This window comes from Octodon degus, unplaced genomic scaffold (assembly GCF_000260255.1).
Source record: "Octodon degus isolate 3935 unplaced genomic scaffold, OctDeg1.0 scaffold00152, whole genome shotgun sequence".
NCBI lineage: Eukaryota > Metazoa > Chordata > Mammalia > Rodentia > Octodontidae > Octodon > Octodon degus.
In genome coordinates, this window is record NW_004524728.1 from 3427439 (window position 1) to 3435763 (window position 8325).

Sequence of the window (8325 nt, forward strand, 5' to 3'; positions counted from 1 at the left end):
AAGGTGCCCCTAAATTGAGGAGTTGGGAATATGAAGAGGCACTCTGTGGCTTTGTCTTCTCTTGTTTTTATTGTTTTGGTCATTTGGTGTGGAGGTTTGTGGATGCTTATAGTCTAAGGACTTTACTGCCAGTATAGAGATCTCTTTAGTTGTTTTTCAGTTACGTATTTAGGCATGGCTAACTATAATCCTATACTACAACCTCAAGATCCAACCACCTTGTTTTATTTGGGAGGGCAGGATGCAGTGTAGTAGGCCCAACAAGTAAGTTCTCTGAGAATGTACTTTAGTATTCTTAATGTCACAAAGGTAACCTCAATATCAGCTTATAAAGAAATAGGGACAATGATGAGATCCTATTAATGTCACATGAATAAACTATTGTAAAACAAATTGGATATTAACATTACATAAGAACCAATTAAGTAGAACCCTTTATCCTAGAAAAGAAATCGACAATTATGATGTCAACTTTGAGATTTGCTGGTACTGACATCCAGCTAATATGTACTGAGTGCAACAACTCTGACTTCATTAATGGTGGAAAAGAATTCAACAGTAATTTCATAGCATTATCAGTAAAAAGATTAGGGCTTGGGAGATAGCTCAGGTGAATAAGCGCTTGCCTGGCAAGAGCAAGGGCCTGAGTTCAATCTTTGGCTCCCCACCCCCGCCCCAAAAAATCAAAAGATTAACAAAGCTTTATGTGAGAATGAAAGAGAAAATTTTTTAAACCTTAAAAATTCTGATATGAAAAGGAAAGTATTACAAAGCATCTTAATGAGGAATAGAATGATATTTTATTTATTTATTTTGTATTTATTTTTTGTGTCTCACTACGTAGCTAGAACTCATAGTGATCCTCCTGTTTTCAGCCTCCCCAGTGCTGGGATTACAGGTGCCTGCCACCATGTCCAAACTCAGTCGCTGGCTCAGTGTGCCCAGGGGCAGGACTGGTGGGGCATGAGGGATCTTACCCCCAGTCTCACATTTGCCACTCACCTATCTTGCTGGCCCTTAGATGTGTTTATCTTATTTTATTTTATTGAGGAACAAATAGCAACGAGACAGTTTCAAAACAGGTTAGTAGGACAGTTACAATAATTAATATATTACATATTGTTGCCTTCATAGTAGTTATTCATAGTACAAGATGCAGACATGATATCCTGTCCAAACACTATTAGTACAAATCTTTCTTCTCATTGAATTAAGACAAAGTAGCTGTATATCTATCCTAACTATTTTGTATATACAGATACAAAATGGTCCTTCATTTATATCTCCTTTTTTTTTAGCTTTGTCAGAGATGGGTATTCCATTGCCATTTAAATACTGTAGGTACATGAATTCAGACAAATAATCCAGTATAGTCCAGTAGTCTACAATAGTAGTGGATTATCCATAGGACTGGCAATGTTAGATGTGATTTTTGACACAAGATTTTCTTCTGGGAGCTACAATTTGGGGCCAATGTCCAAGTCAAGATGTGTCCTGTTTACACTGGTAGATTAAAAAAGCAGTCAGACCCCAAGTTTATGCTAGATACAGGTACCAGCAGACCTAGTGTGAGGGCACCAATTTAGTGATCTTGAAAGCCAGAAGAATTCAGGCTAAGGCTGACCTGCTGTGGGAGTGGGGCCTACATCCTTCAGTTTAAACCCCTGTGCGAGTCTCTTGCCAGCCTGACTGCAGCTCCCATGGCTGTCACTCATCCAGTCAGGATGGGAAGTAACACTCAGAGCCCTGAATTGAAGCTATCCTAGGTTCACTGTGAGTGCTGACCCCAAATAATCAACTACTCCCAGGAATGGCATCTGACCAACTCCCTCTCTTGGGGCTATGGGGCACTCTGGGTTGGAGTCTCGGGCTATTGTGGCTCACCTCATCTGCTGGTCCATTCTACCACTGGATTTCTCCCTGAATCCTTCTGGAGCATCCACTTTCATTTTGTCTTTGAAGACTTGGTCTTTCCTTCTCACAAGCCATGAGCTGGGAGCAAGGGAGAAAGTGCAGATTGCCCCTTTCCTTTTCCAAGTGGTGTCCTCTTCAATTTCTCTGTAGGTTTAGTTTTCCCATGAGAACCTTCCTGGTTCTCAGGGATCTACTTCCCTCTGTCTTTTTCCTCTCCAGATTGTTCCTTTCCAATGTCTGGATTCCAAATTTGCAGAAGCTGAGTTGTTGCTGCTTACCACTATGCCATTTTCTAAGCAGGCCCCAAGACTGATTTTTAAAGAAATCAGTTTGCTTTAGCTTTTTTTTTTTTTTTTTGTATTTTAGGGAAAGGTCTATAGGGTGTTCAAGGTCTCACTACTAGATCAGACTCATAGTGATCCACCTGTTTGAGCCTCCCAAGTGCTGGGATTATAGGCACGTGCCACCATACCATCCCAATTGTTGTCTTAGTGTGCTTTGGGAGTGGGACCGGCATGGCAGGCTCTGGGATTGAATCCCTGGCCCCTGGCATGCCTTTTAATCTGCTGGGCTATTTGGTTGGACCTGCTTTAGCATTTTGACTTCTAGAAAAATTAAAAACCTTTTTTTTGTTGTTGTTAAATTCTCAAAAGATTTTGAAATGCACTGTTCAATGAAAACAGGTTTTCATTCCCACTGCTGGCTATTGTACAAAGTGTATCCAAGCTCACAATGCTACCTACCAAAAGTTTTATTAAGGGCTAGATGAAAAGCTGCTCCTAAGACCTGGGGAGATGACTCATTAGAATAAGCGCCTGCCTGGCAAGTGCAAGGGCCTGAGTTCTGGATTCCCAGTTCTAAAAAAAAAAAAAGCTGCTCCTCTGTTTAACCTGCTCAATAGCCACCTGATATTTAAATAGTTAGATGCATCTTAAGAGCACAACTGAGTCCACCAAATCAAGAATCACCGTCTGCTACCCCGCTTTCCAGAAGTTGAACACCTATTGCTGGACACTGGTGATTGGCTATCAGCTGCTTCTCAGAGGAAAGAATCATATCTCCTTTATGTTCCTCTCTCCTTCCCTCCCTTCTTCCTTTTTCTCCTTCCTTCCTTCTCCCTCTTCTTCTTTCTTTTTTTCTTCAGTTTGTTATTGAGTCAGGGTCTTGCTCTATAGTCCAGCCTGGCCTTGAAGTCATGGTGATCTCCACACCTCAGCCTTCTGAGTACTAATATTACAGGCATGTACCACCACAATTGGGCCTTCCTTCCTTCCTTCCTTCCTTCCTTCCTTCCTTCCTTCCTTCCTTCCTTCCTTCCTACCTTCCTTCCCTCCCACCCTTCTTTTCTTTCTTCCAGTTGTTGCATGATGGTTTGATAGGAATCTATTACTCTGTCAACTTTATTTGTAGTTTGAGGGTAAATTGTGCAGAAGGGGATGAGCTGGGGAGTAAATTTTCCTCAGTTCCTAGAGGAATGATGGAGAACAGCAGGTCAGGAAGAGGTCAAGAGGTGTGGTGTGCTCCTTAGAACTGACACAGAATGCAGAAATTGCTGTTCACAGTCTGTCAGTTTGTATTAAGTTTCAGAAAGAAAATATGGTCTTTGATTTCTTCCTGGTCATGCATGATAATGGGGCCCAAGATCCTTGTCAGGTTCAGGGACACACCAGTTATCAGATCAGTGAATCTGATATACAAACAAGACGGGCCATGGCTGTAGGTCATGTTAAATAGAATACACATATTTAACGAACTGAAAATTTCTAGAAAATTCTTGGTACTTTTTAGTTCAAATGTGTGTAACAGTGACAATTAAAGGTTAAAATCATTTCACTTAAAATATTTCTTTGTGTTTCCTAAGACAGCCTGAATAGTAAGCAGTTTATGGTAGTTATCTCTTTTAATCTTCATGACAATGTGTAGAGGTACATGTTAATTATCTTTATTTGTAAGGTAACTGATGCTCAGAAAGGCTAAGGGACATGCTCATTGTTGCTTAGTGAATAGTGCCAGGTTAAGATTTCAAATCCACACTTTTAATCACTCTCTACTACTTGTGATGTTTGTGCTTGCTGTAGTTAAAGACTGGTTATCAATTATATAATTGTTCATATTGCTTTTTTTTTATTCACATCTAGAAATGGCAAACTGGTGTTGGTTTTGAGAACCCTTCAGTCTTGGTTGCTTTGATTTGTTGTGCAAGTAAAATTCAATCCTATGGTGATATTGTTTTCTGAGCAATTCATGGGATCTAAATATTTGGAAGCAGAACTTTCAGATTTAGGACAAGTTTCTTTTTTATTGAAGGCTATTGATCCAGCATGGGCAACTTGTAATAAAATGCTATGTAAGCTAATTTTATTTTTATTTATACTTTTAAGGGTATCCTTTTGAAAAATTATTGACAGTACTATTAACAATAAAGCATTCTTTCAGTTCTTACAAAGTTTCTGTTTTAAAGATTGTCTTTCAAAAGTACTTATAAAAGACTGAGATATCACCAAAGCATTTGCAGTCAAGTTTTCAAATAAATCATTTTAATACCTGTCTTTAATTACAGCACCATTGCCATCATAGTATTTGTTAGGCTTTTGTTTTTTTGGTACTGGGAATTGAACTCAGAACCTCTTGCTTGCCAGGCAGGTACTGTGCCCTGAGATATATCCTCAGTCCAAAGTATTTGTTTGTATTAAAATTGGTTCTTTCAAGTTCATTACTAAGAAGTCCTGGTTTCTAATACAGGCAGTCCCCCTTATCCAAAGTACGTGGGGCCACCCAGATGCAGAGACGCTCACTTCTTAATCCCAGCACTCAAGAGGCTGCGGCAGGAGCACTGTGGCCAGTGTGAGGCCAGTCTGGGCCACTATGCAGTGAGCAGAAGGCAGCCTGAATTGCATAGGGAAACCCCATCTCAACAACAACACAAATTGGGCCCCTGAGTATTTCAAAAGATGTACATACACATATATGATACTCTAAGCATGAAACTGCAGTCTAAGCAGGAAATTCATTTACATTCATGAAGGTGGTGGGACACAGTAATCTTCCTAGTGTTCACAAGCTGCAATTGCGTGATGTGGTATTTTCCACTCAAACCATCACATTGATGCTCAAAGTTTTGGATTTTTAAAAAAAATGTATTTAAGACAGGGTCTACAGGGCCTACGGTGTCTCACTAAATAGATCAGACTTGTAGTGATTCTCTTGTTTTCAGTCTCCCAAGTGCTGGGATTATAGATGCGTGCCACCATGCCCAGTCTCAATCTGTTCTCAGTGTGCCACTGGGGAAGGGCCCGCAGGACAGGCCTGAGATGGAACTCTGGCCACTGCACTCTGCCTAAGCAAGCACTTTAGTATGCTGGGCTATCTGGCTGGCTCAAAAGTTTTGGATGTTAGAGCATTTTGGACTTTTGGGTTAGGGATGGTAAGTCTACTATGCCATGGCAAGGCAGAAATGTGATTTTTTTTTTTTTTTTTTTTTTTGTACTGGTGATTGAGTCCAGGTCCTGCCCCTGAGCTACATTCTTGGTGTAACTTTTTAAATTATTTTGAGATAGGGTTTTTTTCAATTCCTAAGTTGCCTAGGATGGACTGGAACTTCCAGTCGTTCTGCCTCAGCCTCCCAGAGTGCTAGGAGTACAGGACTTGTCACCCACCCCACTCAAAATATAATCATTTTAAAAATTCTGTTTCATTTTCTGTGCACTATTTGGTGTAAAAATTGCTTGCTGACCCCAAGCGTCCTTGTGTGCGCTCTTTGTGCTGCAGACGGTTTTTGTTTTCCTGACATCTCCAGTGTACAACGCCAGTCACTAGGCTATTCCTCATCAGTGAAGCAAATGCTCTTCTTTGTCCTCGAGCACCGTGAATCCTCGGAGATCGAAGGGTCCCCGGCCTGTCCAGAGCGCAGTCCTTGCCCTCATTCTCGCTTCTTGCTGCGTCCTCAATTTCTTCTGGTTCAGCAGTTTTCTTTTTTTTTCTTCTTCTTTTATTTATTTCTTTTCTTTTCTTTTTTTTTTTTTTCTTCTTTGGAGGCTCACGTTTCCTGAGCATATTCTTTGGACAAGCATAACTTACGTACCACTTTCCCCACATTTGTAATGTTAGGTACGAACCCACGCAATCAACGAGACCAGGCATTCTGGTGCGAGTAGATTTACTGAGGGCATCAAGCAGGCTGGCTGTCTAGCGGACCAAGACAGCAGCCAAAAAACGGGGACAGGAGACTTTATTGGACCTTTTAGGGAGGGTGACCCAGGGCTAGAACAGCTGAGGGAGCGCTAATCTTGGCAGGCTACCTGGCCTGTAGGGGACCTTTAATGTTAACAAAGGAGGGTTTCGTGGTTGCTTGCCCGGGTCCAAGTCAGGTGGACCTGTTCTGCGGTTTTGGGTTTGGCTCTGTGTGGGACCAAGGAAGAGAGAGTTTGAGGGCAGGGTGCCAGGGAAACTTTGAATCCTGACCTATCACATAACATTTAGATTTATCAAAGTAGTTTCATCTTCGAATGAATTCAGCTGCTCCTCCATTGTCAATAACAATACCTATCTTTATCTCTCTACCAAATAACTGTTTGGGGTGCAGCTTTGTGCAGTATTTATCAAAAAACAGTATAAACGCCACTCCTTTACTCTTCCTCATGTCTTTGTCTTTCATTATAGCCAACCTGGTATAAATGGTTGCTAGTCAGGGAGGAGGGCAAGTTGGCCCCATACCCTCGGAGCCAGGCCGCCACTCATTTCTTCCTCATATTTTAAGCAGCTAGAATCACTCCATCAAGGTGAAGGCAGGCTCCCCCTTCTGCCAGCCACCAACAGCCCTCCCTTCAAGAAGCTTCTCTGACCCTGTCAGTGCGGGCTGCCTGTGACTTTGGGCAGGGCAGTCAGGGCCCAGTGGGCACCGGAGCAAGAGGGCCCGGGCAGCAGAGGCCGCACTGTGCGTTCCGCGGCTCCCTTCAATCCCACCGCACGGGTCGGCTTGTTCATCGTAAGTTAATTTTAGTTTACTACTTTGACAGAAATGGGAGAAGGTTTGCAAAAAGCAAAGCATATTGAATAGACTATTGAAACAAAAATCTTTCAGAAATACAACAGGAGGAAGCATTTACACAGTACATTGGTACAAACGAACACACTGCAGCTCACTGTTGCGACTAGGTGAGTCAGATGCACAGAGCCAGGGAATATGACAGGAGAAGTGCCGCAGAAATGGCTGCCAGGAGCTTCTCAGTCCTTGAAACTCAGATGAGGTCTCCAGAAACCCAAGGATGGTGGCTGCCCACCAACACTGAGCTGACAGCAGCATCCTGCTCGTGCTCACAACCAGGCCCACTTCTCCCTGTTGACTCATTTAGCACAGCCACTATAAGTGCTAGAAATGATTACTGACCCCATTTCATGAGAGGAAATAGAGGTAGGAAAGATTAATTCACACAACAGCCTCCCACTAGAAGCACAGGTGTCTCTAACTGCAGGGCCCAGATTAGTTTTGGTTGGCCTTTCTTATGACCCATGCAGGAACAGGGAAGTGGAGACTGCTTTGGTATTAAATCTCTTTAGTGTTGGTGTTGTGGAGACCACTGTGAAGCAGCTCTGAGCAGGACTTACAGTAGCCGATTGGCTTTCCATATTTACTTGTGAGTCTATCCAAGGCCTGGGCCCCTTGTCTGGAGATGGCCGCAGACTCAGAGCAAGTGGACCTCTGTGAGTCACTGGTTGCTACTAGGCCTATAATGGAGGGTGAAGCCATGAAGCCTCAAAGGATAAGGCAAGGTCACAGCCAAGGACAACCTCAAGGTTGTCCAATGCTCCAACCTCAACTGGATAAAGATGAGCCTGAGGCATCTCACTCCTGGGTAGAGACCTACCTAGAGGTAACTCAGCTATCCTAAATGAACCTAACACCTTCCCTGCGATGTACAGTGTGCCTAAGGAGAGTCACCTAGAGAGAAAAAAATTCTCTCAGGCTTTCACAGAGAGCAAATTGGTCAAGCAATGGCTGTGACTCATCCAGATGGATGACACTGACAAAAGTCATACAAGGTGCTCTACATGGTTTAATCCTGAGGGGATCTGGCTGACCTTACCAGATACAAAAGCTACATTTTTACTTATATAGGTCTTGCTTTAACTTAGTCTTAACCATCTAGCAGAAAAATATAACTGCAAGTTATGAAAAGTAATGCCATATTAACGTGCTGAGCTATAAAAGGCTCAAGTCAACAACTTCAGACTATTGTCAGTTGTGCTGATAATCTACTACTATTATGGACTATTAGACCATATTGGGTTATTTTGCTGAATTCAAGTACCTACAATATTTGATCTGGCATCAAGTATGAAAAGGTCCTTTAAACACTTCTCCAAAGACAGCTTCTCTAATAACAATGGAACACTCATCTCTGACAAAGCAAA

The 8325-nt window shown here is 42.3% G+C and overlaps 1 pseudogene; it reads right to left on the minus strand.

Annotated features, from left to right (window-relative positions):
* Positions 1-5731: 5731 nt before the first annotated feature.
* Positions 5732-6651, minus strand: LOC111812923 (annotated as a pseudogene).
* Between the last annotated feature and the right edge of the window lie 1674 nt (positions 6652-8325).